Source organism: Pan paniscus, chromosome 6, assembly GCF_029289425.2.
Source record: "Pan paniscus chromosome 6, NHGRI_mPanPan1-v2.0_pri, whole genome shotgun sequence".
NCBI classification, from domain to species: Eukaryota; Metazoa; Chordata; class Mammalia; order Primates; family Hominidae; genus Pan; species Pan paniscus.
Window position 1 is genome coordinate 7,630,205 of NC_073255.2, and position 20,122 is coordinate 7,650,326.

The window sequence follows — 20,122 nt, forward strand, 5'->3', positions numbered from 1 at the left end:
AGTGATCCTCCCCACTCAGGTTCCTGAGGAGCTGAGACTACAGGTGTGTGCCACCTGTTTGCCTAATTTTTAATTTTTTTGTAGGGATGGGGTCTCACTTTGTTGCCCAGGCTGGTCTCAAACTCCTGGCCCCAAGCAATCCTTTCACCTTGGCCTCCCAAAATGCTGGGATTACGGATCCTCTGGGGAAGCCAGGACCAGGAGAGAAGCAAGGTCAAGAAATCCCACATTTTGATGTATTAAATAAATGACTTATTTCTACTCAAAATAAATGGCATTGAAGTCTTTAATCCTTTTTGAGTTAATTTAATAATAATGATCTGAGACAGGGGTCCAGTGTCATTCATTCGCATGTGGATATCCAGTTTTCCCAGCACTGTTTATTTATTTTTTATCTATCTGTCTGTCTGTCTGTCTATTTTTTGTGATGGAGTTTCGCTCTTGTTGCCCAAGCTGGAGTGCAATGGCACGATCTCGGCTCACTGCAACCTGTGCCTCCTGGGTTCAAGTGATTCTCCTGCCTCAGCCTCCCGAGTAGCTGGGATTACAGGCGCACGCCACCATGCCTGGCTAATTTTTTGTATTTTTAGTAGAAACGGAGTTTCACCATGTTAGCCAGGCTGGTCTCGAACTCCTGACCTCAGGTGATTGGCCCACCTCAGCCTCCCAAAGTGCTGTGATTACAGGCATGAGCCACTCCGCCTGGCCAATTTATTTTATTTTTATCTTTATTTATTTATGTATTTATTTTGAGATAGAGTTTTGATCTGTCGCCCAGGCTGGAGTGCAGTGATGCAATCTCAGCTCACTAGCCTGTGCATGCCAGGCTCAAGTGATCCTCCCACCTCAGCCTCCCACAGTCACACATCATCATGCCTGGCTATTTTTGGGGGATATTTTTTGTAGAGACGAAGTTGTGCCATGTTGCCCAGGCTGGTCTTGAACTCCTGAGCTCAAGTAATTTGCCTGCCTTGGCCTCCCAAAGTGCTGGGATTATAGGCATGAGCCACTGCGCCTAGTGCTGTTTTAGTGTTGTTTTAGAGATGGGGTCTTGCTCTGTGGCCCAGGCTGGAGTGCAGTAGCACAGTCATAGTTCACTGCAGCTTCAACTTCTGGGCCCAAGCCATCTGCCTGCCTCAGCCTCCCAAGTAGCTGGGACTATAGGTGCATGCCACCACACCCAACTAATTTTTAAAATGTTTATAGAGATAGTCTCCCTAGATCCTCTTTTATTTATTTATGTATTTATTTACTGAGACAGAGTCTCGCTCTGTTGTCCAGGCTGGAGTGCAATGATGCAATCTAAGCTCACTGCAACCTCTGCCTCCCAGGTTCAACTGATTCTCCTGCCTCAGCCTCCTGAGTAGTCTGTTCCTCTTTTATTAAAGGGACTGTCCTTTCCCCACTGTGTATTCTTGGCACCCTTATCAAAGACTAATTATGTATGTGAGGGTTTATGTCTGTACTCTCTTCTGATCCACTGGTCTGTGTGTGTGTTTTTATGCCAGTACCATACTGTTTTGCTTACTGTAACTTTGTAGTATACTTTGAAGTCAGGTAATGGGATGCCACCAGCTTTGTTCTTTTTCAGAATTACTTTGGCTCTTTGGTCTTTTGTGGTTCCATATGAATTTTAGGATTGTTTTTTCAACTTCTATGAAGAATGCCACTGGAATTTTGATAGGAATTGCATTAAGGCTATAGAGCACTTTGGGTAGTATGGACATTTAAAAAATATTAGTTACTCTCATCTATGAACATGGGATTTCTTTCCATTTATTTGTGTCCTCTTCAGTTATTTAAATTGGTGTCTTAAGAGTTTCCAGTGTACAGATCTTTCACCTTTTTGGTTAAAATTATTCCTGGGGGCTGGGCACAGTGGCTCACGCCTGTAATTCCAGCACTTTGGGAGGCTAAGGTGGGCGGATCACCTGAGGTCAGGAGTTTGAGACCAACCTGGTCTCAAGTGATCCTCCTGCCTTGGCCTCCATAAGTGCTGAGATTACAGGCGTGAGCCACCACACCACATCCAGCTAGGCAGTTACTTTCTTGTAGTACATTGGTTTGTTCAGCACATCCCAGCGTCCTCCGACTTCTGTTGCCGTGTTCAAGAGTTTGGCTGTCAGTCTAACGTCTGTTCTTTCAAAATAACCTCTCTTTTTCCTCTGGCTGCTTTTAAGATTTATTTTTTTTTGAATTGTCCTTGGTTTTCTGCAGTTTTACTGTCTTATGTAGGTGAGAGTTTCTTTTTATTTATTCTGCTTGGAATTCACTGGGATTCTTGAATCTGTGGATTAGTGGTTTTTTCATCAGTTCTGGGAAATTCTTAGCCTCTATCCTTTCAAATATTCTTTCTTTCTCTCTCCTTCCTCCTCTCATCTCCCATCTCCTCTTCCCCCTTTCCTCTTTTTTTTTTTTTTTTTTGAGACAAGAGTCTCACTGTGTCACCCAGGCTGGAGTGCAGTGGCACAATCTTGGCTCATGGTAACCTCTGCCTCCTGGGTTCAAGCGATTCTCCTGCCTCAGCCTCCCGAGTAGTTGGGATTACAGGTATGTGCCATCACGCCCGGCTAATTTTTGTATTTTTAATAGAGATGGAGTTTCGCCATGTTGGCCAGGCTGGCCTCAAACTCCTGACCTTAGGTGATCCACCTGCCTCTGCCTCCCAAAGTGACGGGATTACAGGCATGAGCTACCGCACTCGGCCCTCCCTTAACTAACTTACTTGAGAGCTTATTATGGGCTGGGACTGGAGGTTGCTCCTGTCATTATCACCCACATTCCATCGTCCAGACTTCAGCCATGTGGCCATGCCCAGCTACGAAGGATTCTGGGGACTGTGGTTAGGCCGGGTGCCTGGAAACAACTCAACAGGACCACCTGGCCAGTGTCAGTCACAGCACACAAACACCCCAGTGTCTGGCACAGTGTGTGACTGTCCTCGTGTCTGCAGCCTGTGCAGGTCACTCATGGTGCCTTGTTTCCCTGTGTTCTTGGTCATCTTTAGCTGCATGCTGCTCTTTGGCTTTGAAAAATGTTGATGGAGAGATTCTTTGAGGCCTGGGATGAAGGTGGAATCCACTAGGGAGGAGCTAATTTGGGGCATTACCCACTGGAGGCCACAGCAAACCAAATATACTGGCCCCCCAAAGGTCTGGGCACAGTGGCTCATGCCTGTAATCCCAGCACTTTGGGAGGCCGAGGTAGGAGGATTGTTTAAGGCCAGGAGTTTGAGAATAGCCTGGGCAACATAGCAAGACCCCATCTCTACACATTTTTTTTTGTTCGGAGATGGAGTCTCAGTCTTGTTGCCCAGGCTGGAGTGCAGTGGTGTGATCTCGGCTCACTGCAACCTCCGCCTCCTGGGTTCAAGCAATTCTGCCTCAGCCTCCCCAGTAGCTGGGATTACAGGCGCCCACCATCATGCCCGGCTAATTTTTGTATTTTTAGTAGAGACAGAATCTCACCAGTTTGGCCAGGCTGGTCTCAAACTCCTAACCTCAGGTGATCCACGTGCTGTATCTCTTTTGTTTTTAATTAGCTGGGCATGGTGGTATGCACCTGAAGTCCCAGCTACTTGGGAGGCTGAGGTGGGAGGATTGCTTGAGCCCAGGAGTTCGAGGCTGCAGTGAGCCGAGATCACACCACCGCACTCCAGCCTGGGTGACAGAGAGAGACCCTATGTCAAAACAACGCATTGAGTGCTTGGAGTTCTCTGCATTCTTGGCAGCACCTCAAATCTGTGCTAGCACCTCAAATCTGTGCTAGAGAAGACCTGTAGCCCTAACTTCTCAAGAACTTTTTCTTTTTGCTTCTCTTAGCACCAAGTGTCTTTCGTGTGGAGGGAGCAGGGCTAATTCCGTTTCATTCTTACCCTAAGAGGGTAGACCTTTAGGTTTTCAGCTTAAGGTGGGAAGGGTTTTCTATAATGCTCCCCATTTTGGGCAGGACTGGCCCTGACTTCTGTCCCCCTGACCCCACAAGGCCACAGAATGAGAACCCAAGTTTGCTGGTTTTGGCAAATGCCCTCCAACAAAAGGGCACCTCCCGGGTGGCACAGCCGTGGGCTGGTGTGCCCCACCAGGGTGCAGCAGTGACATCAGTCCTGCCTCGGGGCACATGTCCCTTCCCGGTGACAGCAGGCTAGGTGCCTGGACCAGCCGTTTCCCTGAAGACAATGAAACACGCTGGGTGAAATATCCAAAGGCCAGGAACACTGAACAGCTGACAAGATAGCAGGTAATTAAATGCCAGGCCTCGTGCTGGAGGAAAACTGGACTCGGATACAAGGCCCTCCCATAGGGATCTGGAGAGCCTGGCTCTCAGCTCTGGCCTGGGGGAACTCAGACAGGGAGGGGCTCTGCGGATCAGCTGCCCCTAGGCAGTAACACTGAACCGCAGTACCCAGTGAAAAGAGATTGCAGGGCCCAGCGTGGTGGCTCACGCCTGTAATCTCAGCACTTTGGGAGGCCGAGGTGGGCGGATCTCTTGAGCTCAGGAGTTCAAGACCAGCCTGGCTAACACGGTGAGACCCTGTCCACTAAAAATACAAAAATTAGCTAGGCATGGTGGTGGGCACCTGTAATCACAGCTACTCGGGAGGCTGAGGCAGGAGAATCACTTGAATCCGGGAGGCAGAGGTTGCAGTGAGCCAAAATCGCACCACTGCACCCTATCCTGGACAACAGAGTGAGACTCTGTCTCAAAAAAAAAAAGGAGCGAGCCGGGGCGCAGTGGCTCACGCCTGTAATCCCAGCATTTTGAGAGGCCGAGGCGGGTGGATCACTTGAGGTCAGGAGTTCAGGACCAGCCTGGCCAACATGGTGCGACCTTGTCTACTAAAAATACAAAACTTAGCTGGGCATGGTGGCGGGTGCCTGTCATCCCAGCTACTCAGGAGGCTGAGGTAGGAGAATCGCTTGAACCCGGGAGGCAGAGGTTGCGGTGAGCCAAGATTGTGCCACTGCACTCCAGCCTGGGTGACAGAATGAGACTCTGTCTCAAAAAACAAACAAACAGAAAAGAGACTATAAACTCACACCAATCATTACCTCGTAAGTGCAGTTAGCTCAGGAAGTACAATATTTCCAAAAAGGTGACCACAGGGAGAAAAACATGAAGATAACCACCAGCTCAGACCCAGCCGGGGCTTGTGGCCACGCCCACCTGCTCCTGTGTGTCCTGGGCCTCGGGCAAGCCACTCATCCTCTCCCCACTGTTTCCAGTCTGTAAGCTGGGATTAGTGACGCTGCCTTCTCAGTTGTGGGAACCTAGAAGGCAGCAATGGGCCTCTCTCCCTAGGTTGCAACCCGGGGCTGGCACGTAGTAGATGTGTTTCCAGCTGCCACACACGCTACCTTACCAGGTGTCCCCAGGAGACAGGACAGGGTGATGGGCCCATTTCACAGGGGGAAAAACCGAGGCAAAGAAAGGCAGTGGAGACTCGTGCTTCTGCTTCAGTAGCTCCTGCCATGGACTTGACATGGGAACCCCCTCCCACAAGCTCTGTCCCCGGCACCTTCTGGCACTGTTAGCCAGCGGAATCCAGCTGTCACCATGGCCTGGTTCTTAGCACCCCTGGGAACTTTTAGAGCCTCTGGCCTGTGCTAACTGAGGTTGGGCAGCTGCTGGCCAGGGCCCTAGAGAGAGGGGTATCAGGTAGCTAGTGCTGAGTAACAAATAGCTCCAAACACATGACTTCACATTTCCTTAGTATTAAAGGGCCTGGTGGTACTGCTGCTCATTGCTAGGCCTGGCAAGTCCTGGCTGGGCTCACTCACACATCTGTGGGCAGCTGGGAGCTAGCTAGTCCAGGATGGCCTCAGCCAGGGTGACCCAGGCTCCATCGCCCTCTTGCCTTCCAGCAAAGCAGCCCAGCCCGTTCTCGTGCTATAGCAGGAGTCGGGGAGAGCAGGCAGAGGCACGCATGTCCCTGGAGGCTTAAGCTCAGAGCTGGGAATGTCATTGCTGTCACCTTTTATTGGCCACAGCAAGTCATAAGACAGGCTCAGATTGAAGGATGGGGAAGTAGACGCCACCTCTAGACAGGAGTTGGGGCAAAGTCACACGGCAAAGGGCGTGGTGATTCAGGGAGGAGTGGGGCATCGGGGACACGTTTGTAACTGATCTACCACAGAGGGGAGCCCCCCTTTGAGAAAGTGCTTGGTGGGCCTTGGTGCTTACGCAGCCACGGACCAACCTGCTAGATGGGGCCTTCAGTAGGGTGGCGGGACGTCAGTTTAGCCTCAGGATTCGACTCCGAGCCTCTTGCGAGGCCACGTCTTGGGCAGCATCGTAGCCCCGGCTGTGAGCACAGAGTGGCTCTTCCAGAAAGTTTGTTGAATGACTGACTGACCTAAGTCAGTCCCTGTGCCAGGCAGCCCAGAGGGACCAGCCCAGAGCCTCCTTCTCGGGGTGCAAGCCTGGCTTGGGATTGGGGGGTGTCTGCACTCGTGGAGCCCCCCATGCCTGCCGGGAGCCTGAAGACGCAGAGACCTCCTGCCTCGCCTCGCCCCCTCCGTGGGGACCCTCTTCCCCACACTCCTTGGTTCCTGTCGGAGCCAAGATGTGTCACCATGGAAACCGCTTGGCAAACGCTGGCAGGCAGAGGCGGCCAACAGCAGCTCTCCCGATAGAGCTCCGGGCGCCGGCTGGAGCAACGTCGCGGGACGGCGTGAGCGAGCACACCCGGCCGTGTGTGACACGCGTGGGGACAGAGGCCGGGGCGGCTGCGGGAGGGCGTGCGGGGAGGTCAGGGCGCCCCGGCGTGTGTGCGCCCACGTGTGCGCTCGTGCGTGTGGGTGTGTGCGCGCCTGTGCGTGTGCCAACAGTGCAGCCACATCGGAGCGCGTGTGCTCCGAGTGTGATGGCCGCGTGGGCCGGTGCAGGGTGTGTGTGGGGATGGGGGTGTCTGATTGGTGCTGTGACCTGCGGCAGCACAGCCGCCTGCGTTGAGCGCCCACGGTGGGCTGGACATTGCACTAGGTGCTGACAGGACCGGCAGAGGTGGCCACTGCCCTCGTCCCCAGCCTGCACTCCTGGGCGAAGGCTGACGCTGAACAGGTACTTGTAAGAGTCGCCGAAGTGCGTGCCGGGAGGGTTCTGGGAAGAGGCAGCTGTGGGGCCTGAAGCCTAAATGTGGGGTGGGAGGCATCCAGGCTGCTGCTCCAGGCAGAGGGCACGGCCTGGGCAAAGGCCAGGAGACCAGGGAAGAAAGGACAGAGTCTGGAGCCCGGGAGAGGTGGCGAGGGGCCATAGCCCTGAAGGAGCTTCATCCTGGGGCTTCATCCGAGTTGAGGAGGCCCAGCTGGGGGTGCAGGGTGCCTCGTAGGCAGAGGGACCCCGGAGGTAGGAACTAGGGATGTGAGGCTGGGGCAGACAGAGCTGAGGGACGCAGCTCACAGCTGGCGGTAGTGAGATGTGGTCTTTGAAAGGCTTCCTGTTGGGGCAAGTGGCTTGGCAGGGGGTGTGTGGAAGCTGGGGAGTCTGTAGCCGGCCTGGGTGGGGCGGGCAGTTGAGAGAGATTTTGGAGGTTGACTAGATGCTCCTTGGTGACAGTGGCACTTGAAGAAGGAGGGCAGGGCTGGCATGATGTGGTTTCCTGGGATGGGAGGCGCTGAGAAGGTCTGGGTGCTCGTGGCTGTCTCACCAGGGGGCTGCTTCTGGAGCTCCCATTAACAGGCACTCGGCTCTCTGGGGACCTGCCTGGGTCTCCGGCCCCACAGGCTCCCCGAGCCCTGCCAGGCTGGGCGGGTGTGCAGCCCACCCAGCAGGCACTGGAGACCCCGGGAGACCCCAGATCCTGTAGGGCTTCTCCAGGTGCTTCCAGGAGCCCAGACATGCAGCCGCCCTGGGCCGCGAAGCCTCAAGAGGGAGCCGGGCACGTCCTTGGCACCCCAGCTTTCCTTGCTACCTGAGATCCCCTCTGTGGCTGGGGTTGCCGGAGATGCCCAAGGAGTAGGGGCTCCGTCCTCATTTTCACCCCCGACCCCAGCTCCGACTATGTGGGAGGCGGAGGTGATGGCTCAGGAAGGTCTTGGCTGCTTCAGGCCGGCTCTGGCCTCTTGGACGAAGCCGCTGGGCCGTGGCTTCAGCCTCCTCGTGCTGGCCACAGAGTTGGGGCCCCTCACGTGCCTCACAGGCCTGCCCAGCGCAGCCCATTCCCTCACTAGGGGCTCCTTCCCAGGGCACGACCCCGATGGATGCTGGGCCTCCCTGACGACCCTGCTGGTCAAGCCCGGGGCAGGCGTGTCTGAGGACTCCGAGGGGATTTCCATGGTCCGTGGTGTGGCCCTGGGTGGGCGCCCGGCCAAGTCACCAGACCCCAGGCCTTCGGGATCCCCGCATCCACCAATGGGGTGCTGACCCACAGGCGCCGGGCAGGGTGGCCTCCAGGTCAGAAACCTTCCAGGACCCTGAGCACCGACTGTTTGCTTCCCTGCCCACGGATGCCCCCTCGTGGCCAATCCCATCCATCTTAGAACTACGTTTCAGAGTTGAGGACGCAGGGCTGGAGCGGGGGCATGGCTGAGCTCGGTGCCACTCAGGCCCGAAAGCCCCAAGTCGGCCTGGCTAGCGTGCGCCTGGCCATGGGCACCATCAACACAGCTTTTGTTATTCATTATTATTTTTTGAGACGGGGTCTCACTCTTGCCCAGGCTGGAGTGCAGTGGTGCAATCATGGCTCACTGCAGCCTTGACCTCCCCGGCCTCTGGTGATCCTCCCACCTCAGCCTCCTAGGTGCATGCCACCACGCCCTCAGGTGATCCTCCCATCTCAGCCTCCCAGGTGCATGCCACCACGCCCGGCTAATTTTTTTTTAATTTTTGTAGAGATGGGGGTGTCTTGCTATCCTGCCCAGGCTGCTCTCAAACTCCTGGGCTCGAGAGATCCATCCGCCTTGGCCTCTCAAAGTGCTGGGATTACAGGCGTGAGCCACGGTGCCCAGCCAAGCCTTTGTTATTCTTGTTGTTGGGGTCCAACTGTGGGGGCTGTGGAGAAGTCTGCAGACAGCTCAGAGTCAAGACAGACCCCGACAGGGACAGGTGGTGCAGGGAGATGTCATCGGAGATTCGTCCCCACGTGCCTGGTCCGTGTGTCTTTTCCTGCTGGAGAAACTACATGTGGGGTTACTCCTGGGGCCCCTGACTGCACACAGCATGAGAGGGTAGGAGACGGGGATGGAGGGAGGAGGGAGATGGTGACAGAGAGAGAGAGACCAAGAACCCCAAGAGACAGAGACAGACAGAGATACAAACTCAGAGAGAGAGAGAGAGAGAGAGACAGACAGACAGAGAGATGGACAGACGGCCCCTCCCTCCCAGTCCCCCAGCCTTGGCTGAGCCCATGGGGAGCCCGAACAGCAGAGGAGGGGTCCTGGGGGAGCGGGCTCAGGGCCCCAGTGTATGTGCTGGGGCTGTCACTTTGCACTGAGCGCGCCCCCAGCCCCAGCCGCCCTGGCTGCTCTCTGGAGGGAACAAGGGCTTTCAGAGCTGGGGACCCGACGTGAATACTAATCCGGAAGCTCAAAGGGCGGCCTCACAGGCTGGGCACAGGGAGGCTGGGCCGGGGCCAGGGCCAGCTGAGCCTGTCTGGGAGCTCGCCCTGCTTGGCCCCCCCGCCTGCAGTGGTGTGCTCTTCTTGCTGGGGAGCTCCTGTCTTCCCCTCAGGCCTGAGAGGGTCCCCAGCTACCCCAGGACAGGGTGGGGGGCGGGAACTGCAGCTCCAGGAGTCAGGGTCTCGTGTCCAGCATGAGATGACACCGGGTGGGCCCCCAGCACACGGTCCCTTGAAGAATGGCTGCCCAGGAGGCCTCAGGCCGATGTGAGGGTCCTTAGCTTTGCTTTGCGTTCCTACAGTGCTCCAGCGACAGCTCCAGGGAGGCCTGGGGAAACGGAGGCACGGGCAGGGAGCCCATGGCAGGGAAGAGGGCTTGACTGTACTCTGTGCTAGGACACCCCAAGTCCCGCAGGCAGTGCTGGGGTCCGGCCCCGTGCATCCTGCCTGGACCAGGATTCAGACCCCTTTGCCTCCTTCCTGGACATCATCTACTGCACCCGAGACTTCAGTGTCGGGCCATGGAAACCCCTGCTTGGGCCATACACGGCTCCCCTGCTTGTGTTCCGAGCCCCTTCACCCCCCAGCCCCTGGCCCTCAGCAACCCCCCTCCCCAGATGCGGCCTCATCTCTTCTCCAGCTTTTCTGACCCTACCCCACTTCCTGCACCCATCTTTGCCCAGATCCCTGCACGCATTCTGTACAGGGAGGCCTGTGCTCGCACGGTTCCTTCCACCTGGCACACCCCCATCTCTGCCCTTGACCCGGGCTCATCTTGCTGTGCAGTGAAGCCAGCCTCAGAGACGTCCTCCTCTGTCCCCTCAGCACTGTCTGCCTGCACCCTCGCCTGCTGGCCTTGGAGCAGGGCTGAGCTGCAGAGAGGCCAAGCCCCTGTTCTGTGGCTCGAGTTTGCTGGGTAAGCAGCTGCTGCTTCCCAGGACTCCTTGTGCCAATGCCCCGGGAGAGTTTTCCTCTTCCTTATAAAACCCGTGTGAAGCATTTTCCTGTTTTCCAATGTGGATGAGTTTCCTGCGGCTGCCGTGACAAATGACCACAGCTGTGTGGCTTCAAACAGCACACATTCACTGTCAATTCTGGAGGGCAGTGGTCTGAAGTCAAGGCTGGGGCAGGGCCGAACTTCTGCAGAGGGCTCCAGGGGAAGGTCCTTCCTGCCTCTTCCCGCTTCTGGGGGCTCCAGGTGTCCTTGGCTTGTGGCTGCGCCACTCCCATCTCCGTCTTCTCCTCTGTGTCTCTGTGTCTTCAACTTTCTGTCTGTTTTTTGTTTTGTTTTGTTTTGTTTTGCTTTTTTTGAGACAGAGTCTGGCTCTGTCACCCAGGCTGGAGCGCAGTGGCACGATCGCGGCTCACTGCAAGCTCCGCCTCCCAGGTTCACGCCATTCTCCTGCCTCAGACTCCCGAGTAGCTGGGACTACAGGTGCCTGCCACCACGCCTGGCTAATTTTTTTAATATTTTTAGTAGAGACGGGGTTTCACCGTGTTAGCCTCCCAAAGTGCTGGGATTAGAGACGTGAGCCACCGCGCCCAGCTCTGTCTGTTTTTTACAATATTTTGTAGAGATGCTGCCCAGGCTGGTCTCCAACTCCTGGGCTCAAGTGATCCTCCCACCTCGGCTTCCCAAAGTGTTGGAGATTACAGGCGTGAGCCACCTCACCCAGCCTCTTTCTCTCTCTTTTTAAAAAATTGTTGGCTGGGTGTAGTGGCTCATGCCTATAATCCCAGCACTTTGGGAGGCCGAGGCGGGTGGATCACTTGAGGTCAGGAGTTTAAGACCAGCCTGGCCAACACAGTGAAACCCCATCTCTACTAAAAACACAAAAATTAGCTGGGCTTGGTGGCACGCGCCTATAATCCCAGCTACTCAGGAGGCTGAAGCAGGAGAATCGCTTGAACCTGGGAGGCAGAGGTTGCAGTGAGCCAAGATCACGCCATTGCACTCCAGCCTGGGCAACAGAGCGAGACTCCATCTCAAAAAAAAAAAATTGTTATTATTTTTTACATTGTCTTGTTCCTCCAATGAGGAACCTCTTTCTGTCTCTTACAAGGTCACTTGCATTGGATTTAGGGCCCACCCTGACTCTGACCCAGGATGACCTCATCTTGAGATCCTTACTTTAACCATGTCTGCAACGACTCGGTTTCCAAATAAGGTCCCATTCTGATGGTGCAAGTAGACACATCTTTTGGGAGCCACTATTTAACCCACCCTGGGGAAACTGAGGCAGGGCAAGGTGAAGCAGCTTCCCCAGGCCACACAGCTCTCTTTTAACCCCAAGTCTGCCCGGGTCAGAGGATGGTGATGGGGTCAAAGGTGGGGGTGACCCCCTTTGTTCATCGCTGAAAGGACAGGGGTCCCCATATCATGGCCTCTTTCTAGAATAGACTCCGACGAGGTAGCTTCAACCAGAAAGGGGTGTGCAGTCTGCCGGTGGGAGACCAGCGTGTCCCGGGTGCAGTGTGGACAGGGCGTTGGCTGAGTGAAGCCTTGGCTGGCAGGGGCCAGGTCATCAGCAGGCTGCCTCTGTGTTTCGGGGGTCCTGGCACTGGGCATGGTGCCACCCAACTTGGGGCACCCAGGAGGGGCCCTACTCATCTGGGCTTCCAGTCTCCCGGGCTGACCCAACAGACAGAGGAGGAACTGCCACTCCGGGCTTGACGCATAATTGCTTTTTTTTTTTTTTTTTTGAGATGGAGTCTCTGTCCCCCAGGCTGGAGTGCAGTGGCGCGATCTCGGCTCACTGCAAGCTCCGCCTCCCGGGTTCACGCCATTCTCCTGCCTCAGCCTCCCGAGTAGCTGGGACTACAGGCGCCCGCCACCACGCCCGGCTAATTTTTTGTATTTTTAGTAGAGATGGGGTTTCACCGTGTTAGCCAGGATGGTCTTGATCTTCTGACCTTGTGATCCGCCCGCCTCGGCCTCCCAAAGTGCTGGGATTACAGGTTGAGCCACCGCACCTGGCCTCGATGCATAATTTCTTTTCCGGTGGCTATTCAGGGAGGGTCGTGGGGGTTGGAGGGAGGATATTCCACAACTTCTTTGTAATAAGCAGCTTTAGGACAGAACATTCAGGCCAGGCTCGGTGGCTCACGCCTGTAATCCCAGCAATTTGGGAGGCCAAGGCGGGTGGATCACCTGAAGTCAGGAGTTCGAGACCAGCCCGGCCAACATGGTGAAACCCTGTCCTTCCTAAAAATACAAAAATTAGCCGGGCGAGGTGACGGGCACCTGTAATCGCAGCTACTTGGGAGGCTGAGGCAGGAGAATCGCTTGAACCCAGGAAGTGGAGTTTGCAGTGAGCCGAGATCACACCACTGTACTCCAGCCTGGGCAACAGAGTGAGACTCCGTCTCAAAAAAAAGAAAGGCCGGGTGCGGTGGCTCATGCCTGTAATCCCAGCACTTTGGGAGGCCATGGCAGGCGGATCACGAGGTCAGGAGATCGAGACCATCCTGGCCAACACGGTGAAACCCCATCTCTACTAAAAATACAAAAATTAGCTGGGCATAATGGCAGGCGCCTGTAGTCCCAGCTACTCAGGAGGCTGAGGCAGGAGAATGGCGTGAACCCGGGAGGCGGAGCTTGCAGTGAGCCGAGATCACGCCACTGCACTCCAGCCTGCGTGACAGAGCGAGACTCCGTCTCAAGAAAAAAAAAAAAAAAAGAACATTCATCTTTTCTCAGGTTCTGGGTTCTCCATCCCCAACAGAAATAACCTGGAAAATCCCTGTGGCAACATGTGTGAAGAAGTGTAGCTTTGTGAGTCACAATCTATTTGTAGGAATTTATCCCAAGGTGAGGGGGACCAGATACCTGTACAAAGATCTGTGGAAACAAGATCATCTATCACAGTGATATATGCTAGTGAGACACCAGGAGAAACCAAAATGTCCCAAAGCGGGTGACAGATCCATGACACGGAGTCCAGCGCAGACCATCAGGGTGTGGAGACGGACTTCTGGCTACTGATGAGTGTGAAGTCACAGGCCGCCTGCAGAACGCAGTATGTGGCGTGAATCCCTTAAAATATGTATTTAGGCTGGGCACGGTGGCTCATACCGGTGATCTCAACATTTTGGGAGGCCGAGCTGGGAGGGTTGTTTGAGCCCAGGAGTTTGAGACCAGCTTGAGCAACATAGCGAGATCCCATCTCTACATAAAAGTTTCAAAATTAGCCAGGTGTGATGGCACGTACCTGTAGTCTCAGCTACTCAGGAGGCTGAGGGAGGAGGATTGCTGGAGTCTAGGAGGTCGAGGCTACAGTGACTCGCCTTTATACCAGTGCGTTCTAGCTTGGGCAACAGAGCAAGATCCTGTCTCAAAAAAACCTTTTTTTAAAATACATTTCAATGTGGAGGAGAAGGCGATCAGAAGGATGTTTGACAAGAAGGTGAGAGAGGTTACCTCTACACAGTTGGCTTATGGGGTCTTCTTTTTGTTTTTATTTTTCATAATTTTCCAAATTTTGCACACCGGACACCTAGTGTTATGTTGTTTTTTTTCTCTCTTTTTTTTTTTTGAAACAAAGTCTTGCTTTGTCACCCAGGCTGGAGTGCAGTGGCATAATCTCGGCTCACTGCAACCTCCCCCTCCCGGGTTCAAGTGATTCTCCTGCTTCAGCCTCCCGAGTAGCTGGGACTACAGGCACCAGCCACCACGCCCAGCTAATTTTTTTATTTTTAGTAGAGACGGGGTTTGACCATACTGGCCAGGCCGGTCTCGAACTCCTGACCTTGTGATCTGTCTGCCTCAGCCTCCCAAAGTGCTGGGATTACAGGCATGAGCCACCACGCCCAGCCGTGTTAATTCTTAAGGCTTAAAAAAATTCTTTGAGGCTGGGTGTGGTGGCTCACGCCTGTACTCCCAGCACTTTGAGAGGCCGAGGGGGGTGGATCATGAGGTCAAGAGTTTGATACCAGCCTGGCCAAGAAGGTGAAACCCCATCTCTATTAAAAATACAAAAATTAGCTGGACACAATGGTGGGTACCTGTAATCCCCACTACTCAGTCGGCTGAGGCAGAAGAATCACTTGAACCCCGGAGGTGGAGGTTGCAGTGAGCCCAGATTGCACCAGTACACTCCAGCCTGGGCGACAGAGCGAGACTCCATCTAAAAAAAAAAAAATTCTTTGCACTGGTGTGGGACGATGGTGACGAATCCCTCAGCCATCTGTGGGGCGCTGCTGAGGGCGTGGGGGGCATTTCTGCACGGTGAAGCAGAGCTGGTGGGAGGCTGCCCGAGGGAAGCTGGTGCTGGGAGGGTTTGCAGAGAGGAAAAGGGCAGTTTGTGGAAAAGGCCTCTGGGCTCTGTCTGGAGCCGTCATGCCGGCCTTCACGGCCAGGGCTGGGCTCGGTCATCCTTCCGCACTTAGAGTCCTTTCCATCTCCTGGTGGCTGGCACAGGGCCAGGGCTGCACTCACAGCTGGCCAGGGTAGGTCAGGGCGCCCGTCCTCAGGGCCACTGACTGTAGGGCTAACCTAGGGGCCTGGTTCACCCCTCTCACCTGGGGCTTCGCCTGATAAGCCTGGTTCACCCCCTCACCTGGCGCCTTGCCTGATAGCCTGGTTCACCCCTCTCACTTGGGGCCTCTCCTGGTGGCCTGGTTCACCTTCCTCACCTCATGGCGCTGGTTCACCCCTCTCACCTGGGGCCTTAACTGGTGGCCTGGTTCACCTCTTCACCTGGCGCCTTGCAGAGTAGCCTCGTTTACTCCTCTCACCTGGGGAGGCACGAACTGGCCCGGGCTGACTGACCTCCCTCACCTGTTTGGCTTTAGGCTCTGGGGCCCCCTGCCCGGGTGTTTCTGGGACGCTGGAGGGTCCCACGTGAGCTCCACCGCGGGCAGCTGGAGGGAGTGGGGCAGGACGCTGAGCGCCGGGAGGGGTGTGGCCCTCCTGTCCTGCCCGCAGCCCCACACCGGCCCCAGTCCCGCCCGCCTCGGTCCCTGCCCCGCGCGCTGACGTCACCGGGACCTCCCGATCCTCCCGGCCCAGGCCGAGCTGCCCACGCTGCTGCCCGGGGCTCGGTGCCCGGCGCGGCCTCTGCCGGCTCCGGCGGGCGCGGGGCTGCGAGGTAGGGGGGCGCGCGGGGAAGACTCGGGGGCGCAGGGACCGAGAGGGACCTCCGTGCCGGGGCGGGTGGGTAGGGGCAGCTCCGGGTCCAGCCCGGCCCGCGCAGCAAGCCCCGAGGACGCCCGGGCGGCGGCGGCTACGAGCGCGCAGGGACCGCGGAGACGCGAAGGGCGCACTTGGCGACGGTTTGGTGCAGCGCCGCGCCGGGGTCCGCACAGCCCCGGCAGGTCCTGCAGAGGGAAGGCCGGGCCAGGGAAGGGCCACGCGCCCCCTCCCCGCCGTCCTCTCCCAGGCCAGGGCGACCTGCGCGCTTCCCGATGGGAGCAAACTGGGGACGGGTCGGGAATCCAGGGCCAAGCGCCCGAAAGAAGGCGTTTCCGGGCTGGGGCGAGCCAGGTGGGTGCGGGACGTCCCCGGGGAACCTCCAGGGCGCGGAGAATCTCGTCGTGCCCAGGGCTCCCCGCAGCCTGTGTATGTGCCGGGGAGGGAGAAGGCGGTGGATATGATCCCTGCAGGGATGTAAGACAGGTCTCAAAACCAGAAAAGTAAGGGAGGGGTGACAGAGAAATGGCAAACTTTACAAAGGACCGGGGAGGGCAGGGACGTGGGTCCTTTCTGCCCCCATCACGGGAGGGAAACACTTGGCAGAGGAGTTTGGGGTTCGCAGGTGAGGAGAGAGAACAGGAAGCCAAGAGTCTGGCCCGGAGGCCACTACCCCTGCGGTCTAAGCCCCCGGTTTCCCCTCCTAGCGAATGGAAACTGAGAGGTGAGAAACCCCCCAAACCATCCGTCCGTCTGGTTCTGCCTGAAGGTCTCCGCTGTCAGCTAATGAATAGCTCGATGCAGCTGCTGGGAGGTTTTGCAAAGCGCATTCAGAATAGCGAGAATCAGAGCATGGTTTCTTGCCCAAAGGCCAGGCATCTGCGTGGTCAGATGGGGGAGCGTGAGTGCCCGGAGCTGTGCGGTTTAGGGCAGCCTGACCTTGGATACCTGGTTACTGGGCCAGTCTGGCGGCCCTTGTTGCTTAGAGTGGCAGACCCTCCCTTGGGGGTGGGATGCGGACGTGCTCTTTTCCAGTCTTTGGACAAAAAAACGCAAGGGGAGGAGGAAGGAGAAGCGTCTGAGTTTACCCATGGTATTAATAGCAGCAGGGCTGGAACTCGGGTGCTCTGGGAGGGGAGACGTCCTGCCCTCTGTCCCCCTCAGAACATCCCTGCTCCAGGAGCAGCTGGGGTTCCAGTGTGAAGCGTGGCTTTGAAACCAGGCCCCGCTGGCCCCCAGCTGTGTCACCAGGGCCAAGTCACTTAACGTCTGAGCCTCAGTTTCCCCACCTGAAATACCGCAGTGGCACCTGCGGCTCCGTGTGTGGCTTGGAGGACGCAGGCACAGGACCTGTTGGCTGCTGTCATGACTGCAGTTAGCAGAGGAGGGGGACACACTGTGACAGGGCCCAAAGCACAGCGAGGAACCTCCGTCTGGGGGTCTCCTTTTTGGAGCATGGATGGGTTGGTGAGTGCCAGAGGGTGCTGCGAAGCTGACCCCCACTAAGGCGGCTCCCTCCCCGTGGGTACCCCCAGGGCTCACATGCAGCTCTGGCTCTCTCTGAGGAATGGTCTTGTGCAGACATGACCTGGCAGGATGGAAGGACTCAGCTGGCAGCTGACAGTGGGGACCGGGGTTTTCCTGAATGACCCACGAAGACGAATGTGGCCACAAGGCTTCTTGAGAGGAAATAGTGTCTGGGCAGACGTCATGCCCTGGATGCCCGAGAGCTGTACCCCTGTCAAGGGATGGAGGGAGCTAAGCATTCTCATTCCTAGCTTGGAGCCTGTCACACCATTCTCCAGTCTGCACTAGGAGGTGGCTGTGTTTTCGTGTGTGTGTGAGAGACAGAGAGACAGACAGACAGACAGACAGACAGGGTCTTGCTCTGTCTTACAGGCTGGAATGCAGTGATGCAATCATAGCTCACCACAGCCTCGACCTCCAGGGCTAAAGCAATCCTCCCATCTCAGCCTCCCTAGTAGCTGGGACCACAGGCATGCACAACCATACCCAGCTAATTTTTAAAATGTTTTGTAGAGACGGGGTTTTGCCATATTTCCCCAGGCTGGTCTCAAACTCCTGGACTCAAGCGATTGTCCCAGGAGGTGGCTATTTTTAGAGCTTGCCTCTCACGTCCTGTTGATCTTCCAGCCGGGCTAGTCTGGAGCTGGCGTGGCCACTCCTTCCCGGGCGGCTCAGGTTGGCTGACGTTGGTGTTGTGTCTCTGGCTGGGTTTCCAATGTAGATGCTCTGAGTTACCCGCGTGCCCGCCACTGCTTGTGGGTGTGCAAACGGCCGTCTGTGGTCGTGGCTCCTCTGTGCATGTGCTCTGATCCCCTGGAAAACATGTCGCTGTGGCCCTTCCTGTTGCTCCCATTCGGTCCTCCCTGAATGACTTAGATGGGCCTGAGGTTGGCAGTTTGGGCCCAAGTCACACCTGGAACCAATGTGGTAGGGCTTGTGAACTTTTGGTAAAAAGAAGGCATTTCTCAGCCGGGTGTGGTGGCTCACCTCTGAAATCCCAGCGCTTTGGGAGGCCGAGGCAGGCAGATCACTTGAGGCCAGGAGTTCGACACTAGCCTGGCCAACATGGTGAAACCCTGTCTCTACTAAAGATACCAAAATTAGCCTGGCATGGTGGCATGCGTCTGTAGTCCCAGCTACTAGGGAGGCTGAGGCATGAGAATCGCTTGAACCTGGGAGGAGGAGGAGGTTGCAGTGAGCTGAGATTGCGCCACTGCACTCCAGCCTGGGCGACAGAGGCCAAAAAAAAAGCATTTCTCATTTCCTGATGCTTTGCCTGGAGTAGGAGGGTTTGCTGGCAGGGAAGCCTCTGACCAGGGTTTCCGGGTGGTCAGGTGGGTGTGAGTGCTGGCAGGAAAGCCCCCCTCGAGAGTAGGGGAAGGTCCCTGTGTGAGGACTGGAGTCAGGGGTCTCTGTGCTGGGAGTCAAGATCCAGGTGAGCTGTGTAACCCTGGGCAAGTGGCTTTCCCTCTCTGAGCCTCAGTCTCCTGGGTTATGACACGGGTGAATCTCAGGATGGCTTTGGAGGTGGGACAAGGTGTTGCATCAGAAAGTGATTTTGGGCCGGGCGCGGTGGCTCACACATATAATCCCAGCACTTCGGGAGGCCGAGGTGGGTGGATCACAAGGTCAGGAGTCTGAGAACAGCTTGGCCAATATGTTGAAACCTCGTCTCTACTAAAAATACAAAAATAAGCTGGGTGTGGTGGTAAACGCCTGCAGTCCCAGCTATTCGGGAGGCTCAGGCAGTGAACCCAGGAGGCGGAGGTTGCAGTGAGCCGAGATTGCGCCACTGCACTCTAACCTGGGTGACAGAGCAAGGCTCCGTCTCAAAAAAAAAAAAAAAAAAAAAAAAAAAAGTGATTTTGGGGCTTTGCAGGGTGGCAGGCGCAAGAAGGGGAATGTTGGTCAGGGCTGGTCCAGGGTGCCCGCAGGTATTGCAATCTGTTTTACCATGTCATTCTCTGGAAAGCTGGGACACAGACCATCCTGGGCATCTGGAAGGCCCTGGGCTGCTCCAGAGAAATGATTGATAGGCCCCTGTCGACAGAACAAATCATTCTGAGCTGGCTGCGGCGCTAGGGGAATGATTTGGAGGTAACTGGGAGGTTATGGTGCTTGCCCCTCATGGGCGGCAGTGCTGGTGAGCGGAAGGTCTGGGAGCGAGAAGCCGGTGAGCAGGTCATGTCACCGGTTCCCAGAAACTACAAAAATAAGCTGGTGAGTCTCCTGTGGCGTCAGGTGCTCCGAGGCTGGCTAAGTGCCTCCTCCTCCTACTTGGGCCAGCCAGGCTCCTGGAGGAAGACAGGTGGGACCACACCCATCTCACAGGGAGGACACAGTGGGGTTGAAAGAGGACCGAGCTTGGCCGGGCGTGGTGGCTCACGCCTGTAATCCCAACACTCTGAGAGGCCGAGGCGGGCGGATCATGAGGTCAGGAGATTGAGACCATCCTGGCTAACACGTGAAACCCCATCTCTACTAAAAATACAAAAAAAAATTAGCCGGGTGTGGTGGCAAGGGCCTTTAGTCCCAGCTATTCGGGAGGCTGAGGCAGGAGAATCGCTTTAACCCGGGAAGCGGAGGTTGCAGTGAGCCAAGATTGTGCCACTGCACTCCAGCCTGGGTGATAGAGTGAGGCTCCATCTCAAAAAATAAAAAATAAATAAAGAGGACCAAGCTCATGCCAGAGCCCTCGGAGTTGTTGAGGGCATTCCAGCTTCAGGGGTTTCCTGGGCGCCTCTTCCGTAGCGAGGTCCCCAGGAGTCCCCGAGGGGACTCTGAGAGGTTGCAGGGGGTGCTGCCTCCACAGGCTGACACCTGGCATGGCTAGGGCAGGAGATGGGCTTTGTGGAGCCCCGTACCCCACCCCTTGGCCACAAGCCCAGCAGCGGTTCCCCACCTCACTC

General features: G+C 56.1%; 1 protein-coding gene across 8 annotated transcripts in view; it reads left to right on the forward strand.

Annotated features, from left to right (window-relative positions):
* Positions 1-6,632: 6,632 nt before the first annotated feature.
* The window catches only part of AMZ1 (archaelysin family metallopeptidase 1), a 47,919-nt gene continuing 34,429 nt past the window's right edge, over positions 6,633-20,122 (forward strand). For 2 of the 8 annotated variants that reach the window (XR_008626143.2, XM_055115687.2), the window contains exon 1: positions 6,780-7,062. The gene's annotated coding sequence lies outside the window, so the exon portion shown is untranslated. Of the gene's footprint in view, positions 6,694-6,732; positions 7,063-15,279; positions 15,646-15,932; positions 16,041-20,122 lie in introns of those variants that run through there. The other 6 variants (XM_055115690.1, XM_055115694.2, XM_055115692.2 and 3 more) reach the window with 6 other exon arrangements.